We start from the raw sequence: 27,165 nt of genomic DNA, 5'->3' as shown, positions 1-27,165 counted from the left end.
TGGTGGGGCAGCCAGGGCAGCGTCAAGAGTCTGAGCCAGGTGAGGTGCGGTCAGGACCCCCACAGGGCTGGGAGTCAGGGCAGGGGCAGAACAAACCTTGGAGGGGAAGATGTGTGCATAGTGGGCCTGGAGGGCGGCTGTGGCCTAGTGGACGAGAAGAAGCAGTGGGCCTGGAAGAGCTGCATGATCAGGGCCGGCACTGGTCCAGGGCATGTGCAGTGAAGAGGACAGCGCCTTCTCGGTCTCTGGTTCCCTGAGCCTGTCCTCGGCTTCTCCACCTGTACAGGCAAAGGGGAAGCTGTCCCCATCACACATGGCACACTTGGGGGTGTTGGGCTTTGGGCTGCAGCTGGAGCATCTTCTCATCTTGTATTTGGGCGTGGTGGGGTCCTCCAGTGTGGGATCCATGTCCGTGGTGTTCCCTCTGCCCCGACCCCGAAAGCACAGTCAGTTTCTCTTCAGGCTCTGCCCCCCGGGTGGCTCAGCCCAGCTCCTGCCTAGGAAAGCCTTAGTGTTGGGAGGGACCCTGATGACTGAGGAGCCTGGTAGCTCCAGGTCGCCCACACTTTCAGGTCTCTTGCCCCAGAAGGTGGCAGGATCCATTGGGAGGAAACAGGTCGCCTTGGAAGGCATCCGTGGGTCCCCATCCCCAGGGGTAGGGGCCGTAGGGGGCCCGCTCTGCTGCCTTGACCATACTCCTGGGCTTTGAAGGCTCCTGGGCCCAGTAAGAAGCAGGTGGGTGCCAAGGTTGAGGAGGAAGCATCCGAGTATGTGTAGGAGGAGGACAGGGTGGGACCATAGACTTTGCCAAAAGCTGCAGGTGGATCGGGGGACCCTGGGGGCTCAGGATCCAGCAAGGGGCGGCAGGAGTAAAGGAGGAAGGAATGACAGGTGCAAATACCTTCCCACCAAAGCCCTTGTTGCCCTCTGGCTCCTCCCCAGAGTTGTCCCCACTCTCAGTCGGTCACCCACTCCTTGAACTTGAGATCAGTGTCAGTGGTGCTAAAGCCATCATCAGCAATGACATCATCACCCCCTCCTCCTCATGGATGACCGTGTGCTCCTCGTCACTTGCTATGTCCTCACTGGCCATGTGCTGGGAATGAGCAGTTCAAGTGGGCAGCAGCAGGGCTGCCCACTGGTCACCTCCCTCACCAGGGGCTGCAAAGTGGCCTGGAGCTCCATACTGAGTAGAAGGCTTTGGGCCAGAGTATGATGCAGTGCCAGACACCACCTGTGTCAGTTCCTGTAGTGCCTGACTGTCTATTTCCCTGCCGTCCAGGCTGTGTACCCCCCTGTGGGAGAAAGCTTGGGCCAGGCTGAGCCAGGTTCCCTGACTGTGTGCAGTCGTTCTGCCCCACAGAAGCTGCTCCTTGGTATCCGAGCTCTGGAGTGTTTAGGCTGCAACTGACAGGAGTTCAGAGGACACCCCACGGGCAGTGGCAGTACCCGTCTCTGATATGCTCTGCTCCCATGAGCCCTTGTTACACTCCTGCTAGCCCCTGGCTTGTGGGCTTGGCCTCTGAGCTGGACTTCTTTTGGTCCTTGTTGCAAGTGGGCCACCTTCACCTGGAAGGCCAGGTCGTGGTATTTCTGCGTCTCACTGGGCCCCAGGGTGTACCACCGCTCACTCAGCATCTGGCTGATGATCCGGTTATCCTGGTTGGGGTGACCCTGGTGCGCCCTGCCAGGGCCTGGTGCCGCTTGCTGAAGATCATGACCGCCACTCATGGGCCACTGGATGTGGTCCTTGTCCCATTTGTTGGGGCTGCGTCCATCCTTCTCAGAAGATGAGTCCTGTTCCTTGCGCAGGGCACTGAGGGACTGGGCCTGACATCATCTGAGTGGTAGAGGCAACTGGGTGTCAGGAGACATGATGGAGAGGAAAGCATCATCATGGTCATTCTCTGTCTCACTGTCCAGCAGGGACTCCCCTGAGGGGCCCAGGGCTCCTCCTCCATGGTGGGAGGTGAGCTTTTACCAGGTTCCACTACCCCCAAAGTGTGTGGGGTTGCAGGCTCTGGGCTTTCAGGGCAGGTGGCTCCAGGGGGCCGCCCAGGGTCAACACTCCCCGTCCCACCTGGCGGACGCTCATGAGCAACAGCTGCCAACTTGGCAGGTTGTTTTCTCTGGTTGGAGGCCACTGAGTGACTGGCAGGTTGCTGGGCCTCGTGTGGCTGCAGGGAGGGGTCAGGAAGGGGATGGAGTACCAGGGGAACACGGCCACAGAGTGACCTTCCACATTCCTCCACACGAACATGCTGACGCCACGGGAGGCCTCACTGAACGCAGGCCTGGGGGGTGAGTACTTGGTCTGGGCAGGGGGTTCCTGGCAGGGGCTCACACCTCCTCGCCCCCTCCTCAGCCAAGGTGGCTTGAGCCCAGAGAAGGGGGGGTTGGAGAGGAGCAGAAGGCCAGGCCTCAAGTTTTGTTTTTTTTGTTTTGTTTTTTGTTTTTGAAATGTAGTTTGACTCTTGTCACCCAGGCTGGAGTGCAGTGGCACGATCTCAGTGGCCTTCATACCTGGCTAATTTTTTGTATTTTTACTGAAGGTGGGTTTTTGCCATGTTGGCCAGGCTGGTCTTGACCTCCCGTCCTCAGGTGATCCACCCACCTCGGCCTCCCAAAATGGGATTACAGGCATGAGCCACCGCTCCCAACTTCATTCATTTTTACTTGAAAAACTCCGTTAAGCATTTTTTTAAGGTAGACCTAGTGGTTCTGAATGCCCTCAGCTTTGTGTGTCGAGGAAACACATTATTTCTTCTTTCTTTCTGAAGGACAGCTTTGTCAGACATAGTATTAGTTGCTGGCAGTTTTTTTCTTTCAGCACTTTGAATGTATTATCTGATTCTGTCCCGACCTGCAAAGTTTCTTTAACTTTTGACTATTTGATTATATTGTGACTTGGTGAGTATCTATTTGGTTTGAACCTCTTTAGGAATCTTTAAGCTTCATGGATTTAGATGTCTAAATCTTTCCAATGATTTAGGCAGTTTTCAGCCATTCTTTAAATAAGCTTTCTTTTCCTTTCTCTACTTTCCTTCTCAAACTCCCGTAACCTGACAATGGTTTGCCTAATGGTGTCTTGTTGGCTTTCTTTTCTCTGTCTCTTTTTTTTCTTCTTTTTTTTTTTTTTTTTTGAGACAGAGTCGTGCTCTGTCACCCAGGCTGCAGTGCAATGTGTGGTCTCGGCTCACATTGCACTCCAACCTCCGCCTCCTGGGTTCAAGCAATTCTCCTGCCTCAGCCTCCCAAGTAGCTGGGACTACAGGTGTGTGCCACCACACCCGGCTAATTTTTGTATTATTAGTAGAGATGGAGTTTTGTCATGTTGGCCAGGCTGGTCTTGAACTCCTGACCTCTTAATCTGCCTGCCTTGGCCTCCCAAGTGTTGGGATTACAGGCTTGAGCCACCACGCCCAACCTTCTTTTCTCTTTTTTATTCTTTTTTTCTTTGTCCTCTGGCTGGATAATTTCAGAAGATCTATATTCAAGTTTACAGATTCTCTCTCCTGTTGAAGTTTACTATTGTGTTTTATCACCTAGTCTGGTCTTGAACTCCTGGGCTCAAGCAATCCTCCCACCTTGGCCTCCCAAAGTGCTGAGTTTACAAGCATGAGCCACTGCATACAGTCAGTCCCAGCACTTTGGGAAGCTGAGGTGGGAGGATCACTTGAGCTCAGGAGTTTGAGACCAGCCTGGGCAACATACTGAGAACTTGTCTCTATATTAAAAAAAAAAAAAAAAGTCTTTGGGAGGCCAAAGCGGGAGGATCACCTGAGGTCAGGAGTTCAAGACCAGCCTGGCCAACATGGCAAAACCCCATCTCTACTAAAAATACAAAAATTAGCCAGGTGTGGTGGCACACACCTGTAGTGGTGGTGCATGCCTGCAGTCCCAGGAAATAAATTTTCTTTGCTTAGAAAAGCACAACCACTTATGTAGAAAATCTAAAGGAATCTATTAAAAAGCTACTAGAATGTATAGGTGAGTAAAGCTACTAGAATTTATTGGTATTTGAGAAAAGATGGGAAAAACTTGTGTTGGTAGAGGGGCTTCAAGATGGCTGACTAGATGCATCTGGTACTTGTCTCTTCTATGGAGGAGAAACAAAATAGCAAATAGGTAATCATAACTCAAATAGATTATTTAAGAGAGAACACTGGCATTCTACAGAGAAGTGCTGGGATGCACTGAAAGCATGGAAGGAGAGGTCAGCCAGGTAGCCTGCTTAGCTGGGATTGGCTGGGGAAAGGGTAAGAGAGAGCCCTCAGTGGTCCAGATTCCTTTCACGGACTCCTACAATCCTTGCCACTGGAGAGTCCCTCTACCCTTGCAGGCCCTGAGATTAACATAGGGAGCTTCCTGGAGGCTGCAAATGACAATTCAATGAGAGAGCCCAGGCTGAGTCCCACACATCCCTGAGTCCTGAGCAGCTGCAGCACGGTGCGTTTTTGAGAGCCCCGCTCTCATCAAGCTATGTTCTAACCTAGGGCCCCAAAACCCTGCATCTTCATATCCCTGGAGCCACAGTGACATTCCCTTCCTGCAACTGCTGCCACCAGGGCTTAGGCGGGAGCCACTGGCTGTTATCCTGACTCCCCAGCCGAAGGGCAGCCATGCATTTTCATGTGCCCTGAGGACAAACTCCACTGCCTTCAGCAGCTGCCACTGTAGGCTACAGAGGGGCCGAAATATGAGCAAAGCATGCCCTGCCAGCTGCCTGCCTATAGCTGCTCCCACTGAAAACAATGCACCTCTCCTCAGTAGCAAGGCTGCAGCACACCCATTGCTGCTCCCACCAGAGCATTCTTCTGAAGTCCAGGGAATCACCCCACCTCTGCCTACCACAGCCAGTGCATGCACACATCACCAGGGGGCCTAAGGATGGGCCCACTCAGCCCAGCTCTGCCGCTCCCCTACACACAGTACAAGGGCATGCCATTTAGGCCTCTGAGAATTGCTCAGCCCAGTCCAACACTGTTGGCAACTGAACATTTTTCCAGGGTCTGAGGTCAGGCCCACCCAAACTACCACTACAACCACAGCTTGCACCCACCCACATGTGTCACCTGCAGGCCTGGGAATTGACCCGCCCAGCCTATTGCAGCCACTGACAACAACAGCACTGACAGCTTGGGTCCCAGAGCATTGTTCCACTACTGCAACTGCCATCACTCACACCATGCCTACTACTGAGGGCTCAAGAATCTACCCACCTGCCCACCCCATTGCTGCCATTTCTGGAACTCACACAGGCTATCTGGAGGCCCAAGAATTGACCTGCTTAGATCTGCTAAAACCAGTGTCAGTGTATGCGAACCTGGGACAGAAGGACAGGCATACTCAGCTCACTGATGCCGCCACTGGTGCCTGAAGACTAGACTTTGTGGCATCCCAAAACTTCGCCACAGCCTCCATTAACAACACCAACCTGAGCCACCAAGGAAATCACAGACACCACTGACACTATTTATAGCCAAAGAAATCATGCAGAGATTGCAATACTGCACACACCCAGAATATCAAAGCCAAAGTGCCCTACCCATCCAATAGCATAGGTACACCTTTAGGAAAAAATTCTCCCGTATAAAAGCAAATTCAGGCCGGGCATGGTGGCTCACCCCTATAATCCCAGCACTTTGGGAGGCCCAGGCGGGTGGATCACGAGGTCAGGAGATCAAGACCATCCTGGCTAACACAGTGAAACCCTGTCTCTACTGAAAATACAAAAAAATTACCTGGGCATGGTGGCGAGTGCCTATAGTCCCAGCACTCCAGCCTGGGCAACAGAGTGAGACTCCATCTCAAAAAAAAAAAAAAAAAAAAAGAAAAGAAAAAAGAAATAGAAGAAGCAACTGTTACCACCAGAGGCATAGATATTAACATAAGGACATACAAAACATGAAAAAAAGCAAATATGACACCTCCAAAGGAACACATTAATTCTTCAGCAACAGATCCCAATCAAAAAAAATTTTTGAAATCCTGGTAAAATGACTCAAAATATTGATATTAAAGAAGCTCCAGTGAGATAGAAGAGAATACTGAAAAGAGATACCAAAAAAATCAGAAACACAATTATGGATATGAATGAGAAAGTAACCATTAAAAAGAACCAAATGGAAATTCTGGAACTAGAACTGAAGAATTTATTGAATGAAATACAAAATATATTTGAAATATTCAGCAATAGACTAGATGCAGCTGAAGGAAGAATCTTTGAACTTGAAGGTCTTTTGAAATAACCCAGTGAGACAAAAATAAAGTGAAAAGAATGGGCAAGCCTATATGACATATGGGACACCATAAAATGACCACATTTTTTAATTTTCAGTGTCCCTCCCAGAAGGTGAAGAGGAGACAAAGGGTTAGAAAACCTATTTAACAAAATAACAAATGAAAACTTCCCAAGTCCAGCAACAGGTTCAGACATCCAGATACAGGAACTTCGGAGATCCCCAGATAGATTTAATTTAAAAAAGATCTTCTCCATGGCGTATTATAGTCCAACTGTGAAAAGCCAAAGACAAAGAATTCTAAAACCAACAAGAGAAAAGTATCTAGTCATTTATAAAGGAACACCAATCAGACTAACAGAGATTTTCTCAGCAGAAACCTCATAGGCCAGGAGAGAATGGGATAATATATTCAAAGAGCTGAAGGAAAAAGAAAGTCAGACAAGGATATTATATCTAGCAAAGTTATGTTTCATAAATAAAGAAGAAAAAAAAGTATTTTCAACACAAGCAAAAACTGAAAGAATTCATCACCACTAGACCAGTCTTACAAGAAATGCTTAAGGGAGTCCTATGCTGGGAACCAAAAAATGATATCTACTCTCATGAAAACACACAAAAATATAAAAACCACTGATTCAGCAAATACTTCAATAAGGAAAAGACTCAAATGTTACCACTACAGAAAACCACCAAACTGCAATGATAAGGAGTAAGAGAGAAAGAAAGGAGCAAAGGATATACAAAACAACCACAAATCAATTAATAAAATGATAAGAATAAGTCCTCACATATCAACAATAACATTGAATATAAACTTACCGCTTAAAAGATATAGACTGTGAGTGGATAAGGGAAAAAAGGCTCAACATAGAATAAACGAATCTCACCTATAAAGACACATAGACTGAAAGAAAAGGGATGAAAAAAGACATTCCATGAAAATGGAAATCAAAAGTGAGCAGGAGTAGCTATACTTATGTCAGAATAGAAGAAAGGCTTTAAGTCAAAAACAGTAAAAACAGACAAAGAAGGTCATTATATAATGATAAAGAAATTAATTCCGCAAAAGAACATAATAATTCTAAACATATATGCACCTAACACTAGAGCACCCAGATATATAAAGCAAATATTATTAGATTTAATGGGAGAGACAGATTCCAATACAATAATTGGTGGGAAATTCAATACTCTAAGCATTAGACAGTTGATCTAGAATATTAACAGAGGAGCACTGTATTTAAACTGCACATAGGACCAAATGGACCTAACAGATATTTACAGAACATTTCATCTGACAGTTATGGAATAAACATTCTTCTCATCAGCACATGAAACATTCTCCAGAAGAGAGCATATGTTAGGACACAAAACAAGTCTCAACAAATTAAAAAAATTGAAATCATATTGTTTCTTCTCAGACCACAATAAAATAAAACTAGAAATCAATAACAAGAGGAACTAGGGAAACTGTACAAATACATACAAATTAAACAACATACTCCTGGATCACCACTGGGCCAAGGAAGAAGTTAAGAATAAAAGCAAAAATTTTATGAGACAAATGAAAATGGAAACACAACATACTAAAATGTATGGCATACAGCAAAAGCAGTGCTAAGAGGGAACTCTATAGCAATAAACACCTACATAAAAAAACTAGAAATATTTCGAATAAACAATCTAACAATGCACCTCAAGGAACTAGAAAAGCAAGAACAAATGAAACCGAAAATTAGTAGAAGAAAATAAATAATAAGAAAAGAAGAATTAAATGAAAGAGATTAAAAAAATAGAAGGGATCAGCAAAATGAAAAGTTGATGTTTTAAAAGAGAAATAAAATTGATAAACTACTTAATAGATTAACCAAGAAAAAAGAGAAAAGATCCAAATAAAATTAAAATAAAAAGGGAGACATTAAAATTGATCCCACAAAAATAACAAATTTTATTGAATATCATTATGAACAAGTATACATTAACAAACATGAAAATTTAGGGAGAAGGGATAAATTCCTGGACACATACAACCTACCAAGTTTGAATCAGGAATAATTAGAAAACCTGAACAGATCAATAATGAGTAATGAAATAGAGTCAATAATAAAAACTCTCCCAAAAATGAAAGTCCATGAATGAATGGCTTTACTGCCAAATTCTATCAAACATCCAAAGAAGAGCTAACACCAGTTCTTTTCTATTCCAAAAATTGAAGAAATGTGACTTCTCCCTAAGTCATTCTATGAAGCCAGCATTACTCTGATACCAAAACCAGACAAAAAAAAAGGAACCCACAGACCAATATCCCTGATGAACATAGATGCGAAAATCCTCAACAAAATAGTGGCAAATGGAATCCAATATATCCCAAGAATAGAAGGGTGGTTCCACATATGCAATTCAATAAATATAATACATCACATCAACAGAATGAAGGACAAAAACCATATGATCATCTCCACTGATGCTGAAAAAGCATCAGATGTTGTATAGAATTCAACATCTATTCATAATAAAAACCCTCAACAGACTAGGCATAGAAGGAATATATCTCAATGTAATAAATGCCATATATGACAAACCCACAGCCAATATTATACTGAATCGGGAAAAGATGAAAGCCTTTCCTGTAAGACATATAACAAGGCAAGGGTGTCCACTTTTATCACTCTTATTTAACATTGTACTGGATGTCTTAGCCAGACCAATCAGGCAAGAGAAAGAAATAAAAGGCATCCAAATTGGAAAAAAGAAAGTCAGATTGTCCCTCTTTGCTGATACCATATTATATCCAGAAAAACCTAAAAACTAAACCAAAATACTTTGATCTCATAAATAAATTCAGTATAGGCCAGGCATGGTGGTTCATGCCTGTAATCCCAGCACTTTGGGATCTGCCCAAGGCGGGCACATCACAAGGTCAGGAGTTCAAGACCAGCCTGGCTAACACGGTGAACCCCATTTCTACTAAAAATACAAAAAATTAGCCAGGCATGGTGGCGGGCTCCTGTAATCGCAACTACTCAGGAGGCTGAGGCAGGAGAATTGCTTGAACCCAGGAGGTGGGGGTTGGAGTGAGCTGAGATCACGCCATTGCACTCCAGCCTGGGCAACAAGAGTAAAAACAGTGTCTCAAAAAATTAAATAAATAAATAAATTCAGTATAGTTGCAGGATACAAAATCAATGTAAGAATATCAGTAGTGTTTGTATATACTAGTAACAAACTAGCTGAAAAAGGAATCCAGAGAACAATCTCATTTACAAGTGCTACCAAAAACAAAACAAAACAAAACAACAACAAAAAAACACAAAACAAAAAAATGTACCTAGGAATAAATTTAACCGAGAAGATGAAAGATTTCAGCAAAGAAAACTACAAGACACTGATGAATGAAATTTAAAAGGGAACAAACAAATGGAAATACATTCTACGTGCATGGATTACAAGAACTAATATCATTGAAATCACCATACTGCCTTAAGCAATCTACAAATTCAGTGCAATCTCTATCAAAATGCCAATGACATTTTTCACAAAAATAGAAAAAAACTATCCTAAATATTGTATAAAACCAAAATAGAACTGAAATAGCTTTATTTAAGTAATCTTAAGTAAAGAGGGCAGGGCCAGGTGTGGTGGCTCACGCTTGTAATCCCAGCAATTTTGGAGTCCGAGGCAGGCAGATCATGAGGTCAGCAGTTTCAGACCAGCCTGACTAACATGGTAAAACCCTGTCTCTACTAAAAACACAAAAATTAGCCAGGCATCGTGGCATGTGCCCGTAATCCCAGCTACTCTGGAGGGTGAGGCAGAATTGCTTGAACCCAGAGGCCAGAGGTTGCAGTGAGCTGAGATGGCACCACTACACTCCAGCCTGGGTGACAGAACAAGACTCTGTCTCAAAAAGAAAAAAATTAAAAGGAGGGCAAAGCTGGAAGCATCACACCACCTGACTTAAAAATATATTACAAGGCTATAGAAACCAAAAAAGCATGGTATTGGTATAAAAACAGACACATTGACCAATGGATAGAGAATAGAGAATCCAGAAATAAACCCATATATTTATAGACAACTGATTTTTGACAAAGGCACCAAGAATATACATTGGGGGTAAAAAGTCAACCTCTTCAATAAAAGGTGCTGGAAAAATTGGATATCTGCATAAACCTAGACCCTTAACTCTCACCATATATAAAAATAAACTTATCATGGATTAAAGACTTAAACATAAGACCTGAAACTATAAAATTACTAACAGAAAACATAGGGAAAACACTTCAGGATGTTGGCCTTGGCAAAGATATTATGGCTAAAATCTCAAAAGCAACAACAAAAAAATTGATAAATACGACTATATTAAACTGAAAAGTTTCTGCAAATGAAACAATCAACAGAATGAAGAGACAACATGTTGAGTTGGAGAAAATATTTGCAAACTATTCATCCACCAAAGGACGGATATCCAGAATACACAAGGAACTCAAACAACTCAACAGTAAAAATAACAAATAATCCCATTAAAAAGTGGGCAAAGGACATGGATAGACAGTTTTCAAAAGAAGACATACAAATGTCCAACAGGTTTATGAAAAAATGTTAAATTTCACTAATCATCAGGGAAATGCAAATCAAAACCACAATGAGATATCATCTTATCCAAGTTAGAATGACTATTATTAAAAAGACAAAAAAAAAGATACTGGCCAGGATGCATAGAAAAGGGAACTCTTATACACTGTTAGTGGTACATAAATTAATACAGGCACTATATAAAACAGTACAGAGATGTCTAAAAAAACTAAAAGTAGAACTACCATACAATCGAGTAATCCCACTACTGAGAATTTATTCAAAGGAAAATAAATCAGTATATCAAAGGAATATCTGAACCTTCATGTTTATTGCAGCACTATTCACAATAGCCACGGTATGGAATCACCCTAAGTACCCGTCAATGAATGAACAGATAAAGAAAATGTGGTATATATACACAATGGAATGCTATTCAACCATAAAAAGAATGAAATCTTGTCATTTACAGCAACATAAATGGCACTGAAAGTCATTTTGTTAAATGAAATAAGGTAGGCACAGAAAGACAAATATTACATGTTCTCACTCAGACATGGGAGTTTAAAAAATTGACCTTATGGAGCTAGAGAGCAAAACAATAAATACCAAATACCAAAGGCTGTGAAGGGTGTGTGGGTGGGAGCAGGGATAAAGAGAGGTTGAACAATGGGTACAAATACGTAGTTAGATAGAAGGTATAAGCTCTAATGTTCAATAGCAAAGTAGGGTGACTGTAGTTATCAACAATGTATTTCGTATTTCAAAGTAGCTTGAAGAGAGAACTTGAAATGTTCCCAAAATAGAAATGATACATACTCAAGGTGATGGATACCCCAAATACCTTGAATGGATCATTACACATTTTAGGCATGCAACAAAATATCACATGTACCCCATAACTATGTAAAATATTTTGTATCAATAAAAAAACTTGTACTGATAGTTGTAAAACACTGCCAAAAGAAATTATAGGGGACCTAAATAAATGGCTGGATATACCAATCCTTCTCAATATATTAATTCTCCTGAAATTGATGTGTAGATTCAATGCAATCTGAAAAAAAAATCCTAGCACACTTCTTCATATATAGAGATAAGCTGATTCTAACATTAATGTGGATATGCAAAAGTTCTAGAAAAGCCAAAAATATACTTCAAAAAGATAAAACAAAGTAGGGGACTAACACTACCTCATTTCAAGACTTAGTTTTTTAAAATGTGAACATAAAAATGTGTGATATTCTTGCAAAGATAGACAATTCAACCAATGGGACAGAAGAGTCCAGAAATAGACCCATAGATTTTTACAAAGGTGCAAGTTGCAAGGTGCCAGGTGCAAGTTTTAAGTAGAAAAAAGGTCATTTTTTAAAACTAATTATGCTAAAACAGTTTGATATTTATACATAACAAAAATAGCTTTAATCTATTTGCACTAACAAAAATTACTCAAAATGGACCGTAGACCTAAATGTAATCTAAAAATGTAAAATTTTTTGAAGAGAACATAACAGGAAAATTTTGTGACCTTCATGTAGGCCAAGCTTTTTTTAATACACCATAAAAGAAGAAGTTGATAAATTGGCCTTAATCAAAATTAAAAACATCTGAATTTTGAAATCAACTTTTAAGAGAAAGAAAAGGCTAGCTACCAATCGAAAGAACACATTGCAAATCACATAGCTGAAACGGACTTGTATTCAGAATGTATAAAGAACCCCTGAAGTCAATAATAAAACAACAAAACAAAAAAAGTAAACATGGACAAAAGATGTGAATGGACACTTCAATGAAGAAAGTATATCGAAGGCAAAGTAAGCACATGTAAAGATGCTCAACACTGTTAATTGCTTAAAAATGCAAAGTAAAACTAGAGTCAGTTATCTCTCGACGTTCCTAATCTACTGGCTAAAGTTGAAAAGTCTGACATCCCAAGAGTTGGCAAGGATGTAGAATAACTAGAACAGTGCTGATGAGAATATAAAATGGTACAACTTTGTAAAAAAAGAGTTGGGCTGTTTCTTAAATAGTCAAACATATATCTGGCATATTATTCATTCATTTTACTCCTAGATATTTACCCCAAAGTAGTGAAAGCATATTGTATTAGTCTCCTATAGCTTCCATATCAAATCACCACAAACCTGGTGGCTTAAAGCAACAAACATTTATTCTTTCACAGTTCAGAGACTAGAAAATCAAGTTAAAGGTGTCAACAGGATGAGCTTCTTCTGAGGGCTGTGATGCACTGTTCTGTGCATCTCTCCTAGCTTTTGGTGGCTGCAGCATTTCTTGGCTTATAGATGCCTCACTCCAAACTCTGACTCTTATCTTCACATGGCCTTCTGCTCACTCAGACTGTGTCTTTCAAATCTTCCTCTCTTCTCTCTTATAAGAATATCAGTCTTTGGATTTATGGCCCACCCTAAATCCAGGATGATCTCTTCTCAAGATCCCTAACTTAATTACATCTGCAAAAATCCAATTTCCAAATAAGGTCACATTCACATTTGTTTGGAGGCTAATACTTAGATATATCTTTTTGGGGAACAATATTCATTCACCCCATATACCTACGTTCCTACAAAAACTTTCACAAAAATATTCATAGCAACTTTATCTGCAATAGCCAAAACCTGATAAAACCCAACTGTTTATCATCAGGTGAGTGAATAAATAACTTCCATTCCGTATAATGAAATATTTCTCAGCAACAAAATAAAATGAACTATCTCTACACACAAGAACCTGTATGAATCTCAAAATAATTATGCTAAGTATAAGAAGGCAGACAAAAAGGAAAACATACTGTACTGTTGATTCTACTTAAATAAAATTCTGAAAAATGTAAACTAGCCTTTAGTCATAGAAAACAGGTAGATCAGTGGTTTTCTGGGGATGAGAGTTGGAAAGTATGGGAGGGAAGTTACAAAGGGACATTAGGAAACTTTTCCAGTGATAGATATGTTCATTATCTTGATTGTGGTGATAGTTTATGGATATATATGTATGCCAAAACTTATAAAATTTTTTACTTTGCATAAGTGCATTTTAATTATGCTTCAATAAAATTAAAAAACAACACTTCTTCATACATCTTATTATGCTCTTTTAATCATCAGTGATCGTTCCTGGAAATAATATTGAGTCACCCTTGCACTCCGCAATTTATTCCCTGCCTTTTTCTTCCCTTCCATGTGCCATGGGAGACTGTTATAGACTGCAACACCTGGAATCCCTTGCTCTCTGGTTTCCAATTTGTGTCAGCCAATGGCAGGTACCAGCAAGAGAATAAAGGACACATGGGTGTGGGCATAGTGGTCAGAACATTTATCATTCCATGTTTCTACATAGTTCTAGAAGTGCCTGTGTGCTTCTATGGCCACATATCATGTAAGGTACCCCTCTTGGAAATCTAGCTCTGACCAGGCTCCTGCAGACCATGTCCTTCCCTAATAAAGGGAAAAGAGTTTCCTGTTATTCCCAGATCTTATGTACTTCACCATCACTTGATGGTCCTCTCAAATCTCCCCACACATCTCTGAACAGTGCCTTTATTTAACTGTCTGTAGTTAATTACTACTCTCTCTCTCTCTCACACACACACATACACACACACACACCTCCTAAGGTGAAACAAAATATTTTCAGTGATAATACTTATAATAATGAAAATATTATCTGCTCAGATTTTCCATGGAGATAGAATTTTAAATTATTAGGTAGATCTGTTTCAATTCTCCCTTCTTTATATTCTTGTTTCTGGACCAGAAGTCAGCAAACTATGGCCCATGGGCCAAATGCTGACGCACCACTCTTTTTCGTAAGGAAAATTTTATGGGAACATAAAGTTGTATTGGAATATAGCCACACCAATTTGTTTATGGCAGTTTTTGCACTAAATGGAAAAGGTGGGTAGTTACTACAGAGACCATATGGCTCATGAAAGCATAAAATACTATTTGGCCTTTTAGAGAAAAAGTCTGTTGATCTAGCTCAGTGGCTGCAAATGAGTAATGGATGAGGTCCATGACTGTACCTTTCCAAAGAACAGAGCTATTGCCATCTTTAGACAAATAACTGGTAGAAGTTTTGAAGTAAAAGTTTGTATTTACCTTCAATCAATTTCTTAGGCAGAATTATTTTCCACATTGTCACCATAAATAGAAAAGAAGTAATATAATTCTCTCACTTTGTTCAGATAAAACTCTCTGAAATCAGGTTGTTTCCTCATTTATTTCTTATTCTGTGCTACGTTATATCAAAAATGTGTGTTGGTTTATTGTAAAAAGGGACAGTAGATTAAAGAGGCTCATAGTGTTTAAAACCTTGAACATAACCAACTATAAATATTTGGTTCCTATTTACACAAAATTAAGTGCCAACTGTTGTAGAAAGCATAGGAAGAACTAAGATGAAGAGTATTTTGGCTACAATGACATTTCTGTTTTGGAAAAATCTCTTTAATGAGTATGTCAATTCATATATTTAATACATTACTTTAATAAATCTTATACTAGTAATAAGCAAAAGCCTTTCAAAAGCATTAATTTATATATACTGAGTTTTCATTACAAGTCAGTAAATCATTATAATATATAGAAGTGCTTTGAAAACAAAACTATAAACCCAAATCCTATCATCAATAGGTTTGAGAAAAAGGGGAAAGAATCTGAATAATTCCAGTGTTCAAATTGTAACCTTTTCCTCTATGATCTAGTTTTTCCCTATAAAAACACCAAATACAGAAACATTACTCCTGTAACTGATAAGATTCCCTGTTTATCACTTAAGAGGGCATTAGTTTTACTGTCACATTCTTGGAAAAAACATTAACAAATTTCATTATTTCAGAGGTGTTACTTTTTAAAATATGTTTGCTAAAGGCTTTTTGTGATGAGGGCTACTTAAAAAAACAAATAACAACAAAATACGTACTTCCTTATTATACCTAATTTATCAGAATATATGTGAACCAAGAAATCTGTACAGTTGTGTTGTACATGAAATTTTGAGAAAGCACTTCTTAAGTCTATGGTTTAGATAGGAAATAATATCACTGTAATTTGAAGCTATGGTTGCTTTTTTTCTGTCAGAAATATTTTTTCTTTAAGTCTCAGACTGAGTTCATATGATGAATAGAAAAAGTGAATAAAATAAATAAGATTTTCTTAACATATCAACCAACGTGCTAGCCTACTTGAAAGAATAAATATATCAATGCTAAATAGAATTTGACTATCAAAGTTTTCATGAAATCTTTATTCTATTTTATCAGAACCATTATTTGAAAATGATTAGGTATAGAGAAGACTATTACTTCAAACATTTCTCCACTCATTACCTCCTAATTATTCTTTTTCGGTTGACTAAATTGCTCAGACTCAATATAAATTTTTTTATTGTAATATGATAGATAATGATGCTGTTTTTGAGGTTTCTAAAAGCCATTGAAGAGCCATTTTACAGATAAGAAAATGAAACTTTCTCCAAATTTACTGAGTGTTAGTAAGTGGGAGATTTCAATCTATTTAATATTTTCTCATCACAGGGATCATTGTTTACATGAGTAACATATTCACTTTATTCTATTAATAAGATAAAAATATTTTGTTCACCATATAGCTGTGGCAGAGATTAAACAAATAATTGACACATCAAACAATCTAAGCTGCACTGTAATTCTCCATTCATTCTCAATACAAATGGCCTTTCTCATGTATCACACATCCTAGTGATCTGGGTGGTAATGAGAGGCCACCATGGTTCAGTGAATTCTGGATTACATCTGGTTTGTGAACAGAACTATATCTCAGATATTGTAGTAAAGGTTTTACATACATGAGCTTCCAGGCATCATTATGTAACATAGAGATGACAAAATAGAGATGTCACAATGATTTTTTATCTGTCCTGCCCCAACATTTTGCACCTGAAGAGATGATAAATTCCCTTCCTATCTTTGGCACTTGGGTCATTAGAGAACATTACTAAAGATCTCACTGTCCAATAATGCGCTGCCATCACTAGTGTTTATCATAGTTTACACACAAATTAATTTCTTTATCTTGATTTCTACCAAACCTGGCCACTGACCTTTAAAAACAGAAGATGTTATAGTGATTAAAATATCCAATAGTTTTTCTCCGGGGTGAGGGAATAAGAAACTCATTACCAGCATTATTGAAGGGAATGGTACTCCATTAGGGTCATTATTCAGTTAACTATTCAATTAGAGATTTGCTGTCTTTCCAAACTGGTTTCTAGCCACAGCCAACTTCCGGGCAGGTGGCCACAATCTGCTTTCCATCATATCCAGACAGCTGTTTTAGTAACATATCATCTTGATTTATGGTCACATATAGTGCAAACACTCTGCTGCTCAGCATCATCTCCCATATCCCATTTATTGGAGTAATTTTTTCATGCCATCTAAAAATAACCAGGTGGTAAGTATGGTCTGGACACAGTGAATGGAGTAAATAGCTGTAATTGATTACCTGAAAATGAAATAATTAGCAGTGCTGTGTCTCCTTTTTTATCCATGTTATGCAGGTAGAATCTTTAGGTAGAGCTTGTAGAACACCAGAAATACAATCTTCATTCTCTGGAGAAAAGTCCCAAAGTTTCTCCCAACACTGGTTATTAGTCAGCTCCAAATCTTGTTCATAAGAAATATATCTAGATGGGTCAAACTGGTAGATAATTAACTCCCCAAACCTTTGTCTGATCATTTGTTTGGAATGGTGATTTTTAGTGCAAGATAGAAACATGTCTCCAGCTCCATGACTTTTCACTCTTAGGAGAGTAAAGTGTGAGAATATTGCAACCATTTCATTGATTAAATTGGTGCAGAATACTTCAGCAGTCACCCAGTTCTTATGTTTAAATGGACACAACTAAATCATATAAAATTTTTAACCGACCCAAAAAATATAAAAAAAAAAAGGAACAAAAAATAAAATAACTAGTTAATAAGAAACAATTTGCTGGAAAACAACTAGAAAAATAGTAGGGTTAAATCTAACCCTATCAATATTATATTAACTGTAAGTGGCCTAAATATCCCAATTAAAAGGCAGAGATTGTCAGATTATACACAAAAAATTAAAACCCAACTATTTGCTGTCTGTAAGAAACCTGCCTTAAATAAAAATAAGAAGACAAGAAAAAGATTTTAAAATGAAAAAAGACATACTATACTGTCATTTATCAAGCTATTGCCTCTCCACCATAAGAATATAACTAGAGAGCTTTCAGAAAGTGCCGCGCCTCCCAGGGGAATACTCGAACACTCAGCCCTCAGTGTGAACCTGGACATGCACCTGGAGCTGAGGGCATCTGAGCTAGAAGAGGTGACTATTTCTTGTGGGGGAAAGGGGGTTTCCCTCTCTGTAGTTACCTTTACTCTGTAAAGTAGCAAAAGTCTCTATCAGGCAGGAAACAGCAACTTAAAAGCTGGAGTTTTAAATCAGGAAATAGCAAATGAACAACACAACAACAACAACAACAACAAAAATAGTTGGCTACAAGTTGAAAAAAATGGGACTGGGGACAGATGTCAGGAAAACGTGGCTCTCGTGCCCTGCTGTGAAGCCTCCACAATGGGAAAACTGCCCCTGTAAACTTTATAACATTAAATCAGAAAAACATGGAGAGTTTTTTTTAATTTTAACAAAAGTTTTTTTAATTTTAACAAAAATAAAAAAAAAGCTTGCAACACATTCAACATTAATCATTAAGCCAGCTTGTTCTCTGACCTGCTTTCTGATAATTATGTAAAGTCTATAGCCTCAAAACAATGTAGACCCCGTTACAAGATTATAATTCCCCTTAACTTTCTATAGATAACAACTTAACCATTATAAAATGTTAAGTTTTCCCTTTGAGATATTCAAGTCCTGCATTCTAATAAAATTACTGACTCACCTGGTCTGAAAGACTCTACTAATACCAGCAGATCTAAAAAACTCTACTATCAGCTGGTCTGAAGGATCCCACAAGAACCTGACTCACCAAAGAATGCACTTTCCACATCATGTAGGTTTCATGCCCCTTACCCCAACCAATTAATGACCCCAATTCTCTAGTCCTTCATCCTCCATAATCCCCTTAAAAGCCCCAACCCCACCTGGGCGCTGTGGCTCACACCTGTAATCCCAGGACTTTGGGAGGCCAAGGCGGGTGGATCACAAGATCAGGAGTTCAAGACCAGCCTGGCCAGCATGGTGAAACCCCGTCTCTACTAAAAATATAAAAATTAGCTGGGCGTGGTGGTGGGCGCCTGTATTCCTAGACACTTGGGAGGCTGAGGCAGGAGATTCACTTGAACCTGGGAGGCAGAGGTTGCAGTGAGCCGAGATCGCGCCACTGCACTCCAGCCTGGGCTACAGAGTGAGACTGTCTCAAAAAGAAAAAAAAAAAAAAAAAAAAGCCCCAGCCCCAAACTCTTCAGAGACATGTACTTGCGAATCTCTTCCCATCTCGTCGCTCAGCGCCCTGTGATAATTAAACTCTTTCTCTGCGACATTCCTGCTGTCTATGTAACTAGTATATTACTACACAGCAGACATACAAGCCTGTTGGTCCTATAACACGTTATGGTGATCTAGCCAGGAGTCCCTTGTGGGCATTTGCACATGGCTCGGTGCCACCATGTCATTGGGACGGACCTGGAGTCGAGTCCAAGTGGCTGCTCAGTTTCGTTGAACTAGGGGGCTGTCTCCTGTGCCTTGTCTGTTGATGGGGCAGTGTCAATCCTGGTGCATAAATTGCCTTCAGCAAAGTAACAATTACTCGTTTTGAAGACATCTTTGGTAAATTTTCTCTATGCAACTGGCACCCTTTTTCCTTTCTCCTGATTTTTTGGCCTCTTCAGAGGTCTCGTGGCCTCTTCGGGGGTTTGTGTCTTCTTTGGGAGTCTTGCAGCCTCTTTGGAGGTCTTGTTGACCATCCCTAATAATAGGAAGGGTCTTGTTTGAGAGGATTCTCCTATATTGGAAAAAAAATAAAGGGCACTGCTTGGGAGAAATACTCTTAATTTTTAAAATTTAAAACTTCATTTTGGAACGCCTTTTGTTTGTCTTTGTCTTGTTATGTACGTTTATATTTGTGAAAAATATCCCTAAAGGAATTGCTAGTGAAAGCTAGCAGGCCTCACTTAGGGTGGCCGTCCACTTTTCCACCTTGCCCAGAGACCACCTGCTGAACTCCTGGGCACAGGTCATTCCTCTCCACTTTGATCCCTGGATCAAAGGTGCCGGGGTCCGCAGAGGCAAGGTTGAATCTTTCCACGTCAAATCTGGGCACTGAGCAGAGTGACTAGCATCTGTGTTTTTGTTGTGTGCGTCCTTTCAGCCAGAATGGGAAATGTTGGTTAGGTTCCTCCAGGCAGCCCCATTAGGCTGCATCTTGAGAATTGGGAAAACAAGAGGTGTCCTCTTTAGATCAGTACAATGAGTAATTTATCCACTAAGGGCAGAAAAAACTGCAAAAACTCTGGGAAAGTTAAAAGGCACGCCATGTTTTCTAGGACTCCAGCTGGTTACATATATGGCCTGTTATTGTGCACATTTTAAACTGATGGGCAAATGACAGTGAGGAAAATTCAGAACTCAAAAGGTTGATTTGCAGCTATAGGATTAAAAACTCTTTGTGTATCTTTCTCTTTATTTTCTTTTCTGCCTACTTCTAATCTGCTATTATTAAGCTACTGGTGTTGAGATAAAACTCTCTGTTCGTGGTACTACTAACTCAAAGTTACTTGGAGATTTTGTTTTTCTTATACAGTTCTGCCAGTACTAGCTGAAATGTAAACATTAAAACTCATTTAAAACTGGGAGTGGAGGGGAAAGGATAAAAATGTTTTTTTCCCGTAAAAACTTCTTTGGTTCACAGCCTTCATTGGACTACCTACCAAGGCACACAAAGTTTAGCCATGTGGACAGGCTCACAATTTTGTCCAAAATAATTCAGATTCAGCCATCTTTTATAAACTGGTGAGTTTGTATTACCGTCTCATGGCTGGAATTCCGAAGTAAAAGCTGTAAAATCCTTGTTTATATATGTGTGTTTAGATAAATTTACCTATATAAACATATATTGTGTTATATATTAAGTCTACACGATACCAACTTGGCTTATAAATAATAAAGCACTCATAAATTAAGTACATAACTCCAAATATCTTTCAAGTTAATGTGATTTAAATAAATCTTTCATTTAAAAACTGGCTTTAAAATTATAAATAAAATTAAAATTAAATATCTTCAAAATTATCAGCATACATTTGTGTCTGGGTTTATTGGCTAAATGGTTTTATATTTGTCTTTGCTAAATCTATTATGGTGTCAGGGTTTGGCATGAAGCATATAAAGCTATAAACCCAGCCAAAAACAAAATAATCTTTATTTGTATATATTTTTGATAAATAGGGCCAATTTGATGTTATTGGTTTAATGAAAACAGCTAAACCTTCTGAGTTATTGGCAAAAGTATCCATATGTTTACTCTAAGTTTCTACTTAGGTAAACACCTGATATTCAGAGGCTATAAAAATGGTTAACAGGGAAATAATTTTAAATGATGACTATCTTTGTCTAATATCTCAGTTTTCATAAGTAATCTAGTTAAACTGTTAAAAATAAATAAATTAATATAAATGAGACAAATGCTTATGGGTAAACTTTTGTATAATTTAAATCTTAAAATTATCTTAAATAACCATTATTTCCAACTAAGAAAGGGTTATGATATTAAAAAAAAGTTTCTAAAAATTGTGGAGTGGTTCTCATCCATAAAGTATGAATGTCTGGCAGACAATTCAAAATTTCTTGCTTCCTTGGTTTTCACTAAAATTTAAAGTTACTAAGAATAAAGATTCTAGTTAATATGTAATTCTGTATATAAAGTGTACCAAAAATATGTTCTTATTAAAAAAAGAATAATTTTGTCTAATTCAGAAATTATCTAAAGGTTGATTTGAATTATAGACCTGGAAAGTTATTCACAAAACAAGGTTAAAGAAACCCAGGAAGTAGGAGAGAGAAATATTTAAAAAGTTATGACTATAAAAATAGTTTTAATAAATGAAAAAATTTAGTATGGTAAATTTTTGCCCTAAAATAAAATTATTAGTTATTTTAAAAAGAACTTGGTTTAGGACAAAGCAAAAATTTAAGAATGTCATTGATGATCTATGAAAGTCATAATAAGGTTCATAAAAGATAATTTATTAGAAAAAAGTTTATGTCTGGGTGCAGTGGCTCATGCCTGCAATCCCAGCACTTTGGGAGGCCAAGGCAGGCAGATGGCTTGAGCTCAGGAGTTCCAGACCAGCCTGGGCAACACGGCAAAAACCCATCTCTACAAAAAATGGAAAAATTAGTCAGGTTTGCTGGTGCACGTGCCTACGGTCCCAGCTACTCAGGAAACTGAGGTGGGAAGATCACCTGAGCCTGGGAGGTCAAGGCTGCAGTGGGCCTTGTTCAGGCCACTGCATTCCATCCTGGGCAACAAAGTCAGACCCTGTCTTAGTTACAATTTTATAAAATAATTTATAATAATTTTTCTAAAATTTAGCTCCCTATATTTAAATAAGATTTTCTTAAGATATTAATTTGCTCTTAATTAAATTATAAGAGGTTCTCATTTTTAATTTTATAACCTTTTTTTTTTAAAAAGTCCCTCAAATTTATATCTCAGAAATTCCACTTCTGCTGTGCCTTGGTGCTATCAGCTTTTTCACCCTTTGAGAAAGCCTGAGATAAGAACTCTTTCAACTTTTTTGTCAGCACCTATAACCTTGGCCTCCATTTCTAACTTTACTGTGATAGCCTGACACTGAAATGTTTATCTTAAAGGTCTGAAAAAGCAATGTTTTCTTCCAGTGCAACCTGACTGTATACTCTTGGCTTTTCTTGATAAGTCTAAATTGTTCCATGTAACAGGAAAACTTCCCATGCTGTTACTAAGAGTCATGTCTAAATAGTTTCTAGTTTCTCGTTTCCTTTATAATATAGTTTATATTCATAATCCTGGACACATGCTTCCTGCATCTGATTAATTCAAGAACCTTTTTCATCAGGTTTGACTTTCAGGTTATCTAAATGGGCTTCCCGTAAGGAAAAGTAATCACACAGCAGGAGGTTTTTCTTTGCCTTTTTAATAACTGGCCTAAGAAACAGAGATTTTTACATTTTGTCAAGATAATTTCTATGTCATTGTTGTTAGAATTTTAATTACTTAAAAACACTAGGATTTAAAAGGATTAAATTTTTTACATACATATAACCTTCGGTATTTTCTTTAAGGTCTTTTACTTCTCAATCTTAGTTAAATAAATAACTATTACTTTACAGTGACCTCTGTCTGATTCTGTTTTGAGCCTTTTAACATCTTTGATAAACATCTTCAAAATCAAATACTAAATTAAGTCTCTGACTTATTGCTGGGGCTTATCAAAGCTATAAAAATTAATCACTGCAAAGTTGTAAAATCTTTTTACAGCTTCCAGTCAGACCATGAACTGCAGTATCACCACTTCTAGCCTGACAATTACACTAAAAGAAAAATCAGCTAATGGACTCCCTCCAGCCCCTTTGAAAATGTTCTTTATTTCAGGTGCTATTAACTAATCCTTGATAATAGCGCCTTATTAAGTGACAGGGCTTTGACTCCTGGGTACACGTATCTCATCTAAAAAAGGCGTCAAATCTTGCTAAATCTTAAACATTGATACCTGTATGTGACATCAAACTCAAGTTAACCAAAGCCTCATCTTCAGACCCAGAAAAAGGTTCTAGTCAAAATGAATTGCTTTCGTGAGACATGAGGCCAGAATTTAAAACTATTCAATTTCTAGGCTCAGGGACTACCGTGAAAGAAGTGGGCACACAAAATTCCAAGGGCCAGTTTTGAGGGATAAAATTAGTTCAGATCCTCCAAATCCAGGATGGGCACATGAATGCCTAAATAGCCGACAAGTTGAGAAACTTTGCCTCTCTAAACTCCTTAACTCAAAAGGGTTTAACAAAATGCTTATGTCTCATATAAATAATTGCTATCTCAGTATCTAAGACCAGGATTCAATTCTGTAAGCTTATCTTTGGGTTTTGGCTCTCAGCTGTTATGCTGCTCAAAAGTTTCTTAAGGGTTAATGAGTGTCTGCCCACCTCCGTTGCCAACTGGCCCAGAACATTTAATTGGCAGTAAGTCTTTCGGCTCTAAGTCCTTTGGCCATAGGAGTCCCACTGACAACAATACGGGACAAGATAAAAGTTTGACCATCAATGCCGCCTCTGGCATATCTTAGCCAAAAAGGGGAAATGTAAAATCCTAAGCGCCCCCGTACTGACCGAACAGACTCACTTGTGGCCAAGAGGAACCCAGAAAAACCTTAAAACTTAGTTACTGGCCATGAAGAGATGGGAGGTCAGACATGTCTCATAATACACCCTTCCTTTTTGAGTCTAGACACAACTCACCAGCATTACTGTTAAAATAGAAATCACAATGAGACATGCAATGTGCTAGCAGCCCTTGCTCTCGGTGCCTCCTAGGCCTCCGCCCGGTGTCCACTCTGGCTGTGCTTGAGGAGCCCTTCAGCCTGCTACTGCACTGTGGGAGCCCTTCTCTGGGCTGGCCGAGGCCGCAGCCAGCTCCCTTTGCTTGTAGGGAGGTGTAGAGGGAGAGGTGCGGGCTGGAACCCGGGTTGTGCAGGGCGCTTGCGGGCAGCATGAGTTCCAGGTGTTCGCTGGCTTGGTAGGCCCTGCACTCGGAGCGGCCAGCCGGCACTGCTGGCCTTGGACAGTGAGGGGCTTAGCCCCCGGGCCAAGAGCTGCAGAGGGTGTGCTGGGTCCCCCAGCGCTGCCGACCTGCCAGCGCCGTGCTTTAATTCTTGCCAGGCCTCAGCTCAGCTGCCTCCCCATGGGGCAGGGCTTGGGACCTGCAGCTCGCCATGCCTGAGCTCCCCCACAACCATGGGCTCCCGCTTGACCCGAGCCTCCCTGACGGGCACTGCCCCCTGCTCCGTGGTGCCTGGTCCCATCGACCACCCAAGGGCTGAGGAGTAAGGGCACAGGGGGCGGGACTGGCAGGCAGCTCCCCTAGCTCCCCATGCAGGATCCACTAGGTTAAGTCAGCTGGGCTCCTGAGTCTGGTGGGGACTTGGAGAACTTTTATGTCTAGCTAAAGGTGTGTAAATGCACCAATCAGCACCCTGTGTCTAGCTCAAGGTTTGTAAACGCACCAATCAGTGCTCTGTGTCTAGCTCAAGGTTTGTAAATGCACCAATCAGTGCTCTGTGTCTAGCTAATCTAGTGGGGACTTGGAGAACTTTTGTGTCTGGCCAAAGGATTGTAAATGCACCAGTCAGTGCGCTGTGTCTAGCTCAAAGTTTGCAAACACACCAGTCAGCACCCTGTCAAAATGGACCAATCAGCTCTCTGAAAAATGGGCCAATCAGCTCTCTGTAAAATGGACCAATCAGCAGGGTGTGGGTGGGGTCAGATAAGGGAATAAAAGCAGGCTGCCTGAGCCATCAGCGGCAACTTGGCGGGTCCTGTTGCATTCTGCGGAGGCTTTGTTCTTTTGTTCTTCAAGATAAATCTTGCTGCTGCTGACTCTTTGGGTCTGTGTCCTCCTTAAGAGGTGTAACACTCACCATGAAGGTCTGCAGCTTCAGTCCTGAAGCTGGTGAGACCAGGAACCCACCAGAAGGAAGAAACTCCGGACACATCTGAAGGAACAAACTCTGGACACACCCACACCATCTTTAAGAACTGTAACACTCACCCGGTGGGGGGGTGGGAAGGGGGGGAAGGGGCCGTGGGGCCGTGGGGCCGTGGCTTCATTCTTGAAGTCAGTGAGACCAGGAACCCACCGATTCCAGACACAACAAGACTGAAAGAACAGACTCTGTGACAATAAAATCTCACTAGTACCCCTAAAGTTTTCAGTCTGCTTTACAAGGACTTTAAAAATGTGGGCTCATAATTCTGACAATAGGACTTATAATGATCTTACAGTCCAGTATATAATTAAATACACGCCATGCTAAGACAGCGTGCAGGAGCGCTAATGTGTTCATGCTGTGCCCCTGAAGTGTCCAACTGGGCAGCCATACGTGCTTGCAGATTACTGCCAGGCAGTTTTATTCCTCAAATCCTGACTCTTACCCCAACTGTGCCCCTTGCTGGCAGGAAAAAGCTAGAGTGGTTTTCACCCAATTCACACTGTATTAGTTCTCACCTCAGGGTTGGGGTTTGATTAAGCCCAAGGTGGGCTAAAACCGCTCCACTTTACAAAATTACTCAGCACATTCAACATCAATCATTAAGTCAGTTGTATGACCTGCTTTGTCATAATTATTTAATGTCTGTTGCCTCAAAATCATGTAGACCCTGTTACAAGATTATAATTCCCCACAACTTAACCATTATAAAACATTAAATTTTCCCTTTGAGGTAATGCTTCAAGTCCTGCATACTAATAAAACTACTGACTCAGCTGATCTGAAAAATCCCGCCGACACCAGCTGATCTCAAGCACCCTACTGACTTCAGCTGGTCCAAAAACCCCCCACAAGAAGCTAACTCACTAAAGAATGCAGTTTCCATGTGCTGACAGTTTCATCTCCCTCACCCCCACGAATCAACGACCCCAATTCTCCAGCCACTCACCTTCCATAATCCCCTTAAAAACTGCAGCCTAAAACTCTTTGAAAAACTGGATCTGAAAATCTACCCCTATCTCCTTGCCCAACACTCTGCAGTAATTAAACTTTCTCTGCTACACCACTGCTGTCTGCATAATTGGCCTATTACTACACAGCAGACATACCTGTTGATCCTATAACAATAATACAGTAAGTCTTCACTCAATGTTGTCAACAGTTTCTTGGAAACTGCAACTTTAAGTGAAATAATCACTCACAAAACCACTTTTACCATAGGCTAACTGATGTAAATAAGAGTTAAGTTACTGTGGCATTTTTCTGGTCACAAAACCATCACCATGCTTATAAATAAAAACCAAAACACTTTTACTGTTGAGCATTGAAATAAATGTAGGCTATACATACATTTAAGAAAGATTAATAAAAACAAGTAAGATAATTACTTACTTGTGTATTCCAGTTCGGGATGGCGGGTGGGTGGAGCCTGTCCTGGCTGCTCAGGGTACACTGAGACCATGTAGATACACCAATTCCAGGTGAGTTATGAAGCTTAGGTATGGGCACAGCTTTTGGATGTGAGAGGAAACCAGAGGACCTCGAGAAAACCCGCATAAACATGGGGAGAACACACATACTCAACACAGTGGCCCTGGCCAAGAATCATTTCTT

The 27,165-nt window shown here is 40.2% G+C and overlaps 1 pseudogene; it reads right to left on the bottom strand.

Annotated features, from left to right (window-relative positions):
* Positions 1 to 434: 434 nt before the first annotated feature.
* On the bottom strand, positions 435 to 24,867 carry LOC134758085 (protein capicua homolog; annotated as a pseudogene).
* Between the last annotated feature and the right edge of the window lie 2,298 nt (positions 24,868 to 27,165).

This window comes from Gorilla gorilla, chromosome 1, assembly GCF_029281585.2.
Source record: "Gorilla gorilla gorilla isolate KB3781 chromosome 1, NHGRI_mGorGor1-v2.1_pri, whole genome shotgun sequence".
NCBI lineage: Eukaryota > Metazoa > Chordata > Mammalia > Primates > Hominidae > Gorilla > Gorilla gorilla.
Note: the sequence above shows the minus strand (reverse complement) of the source record. Positions and strands in the feature narration are given on the sequence as shown.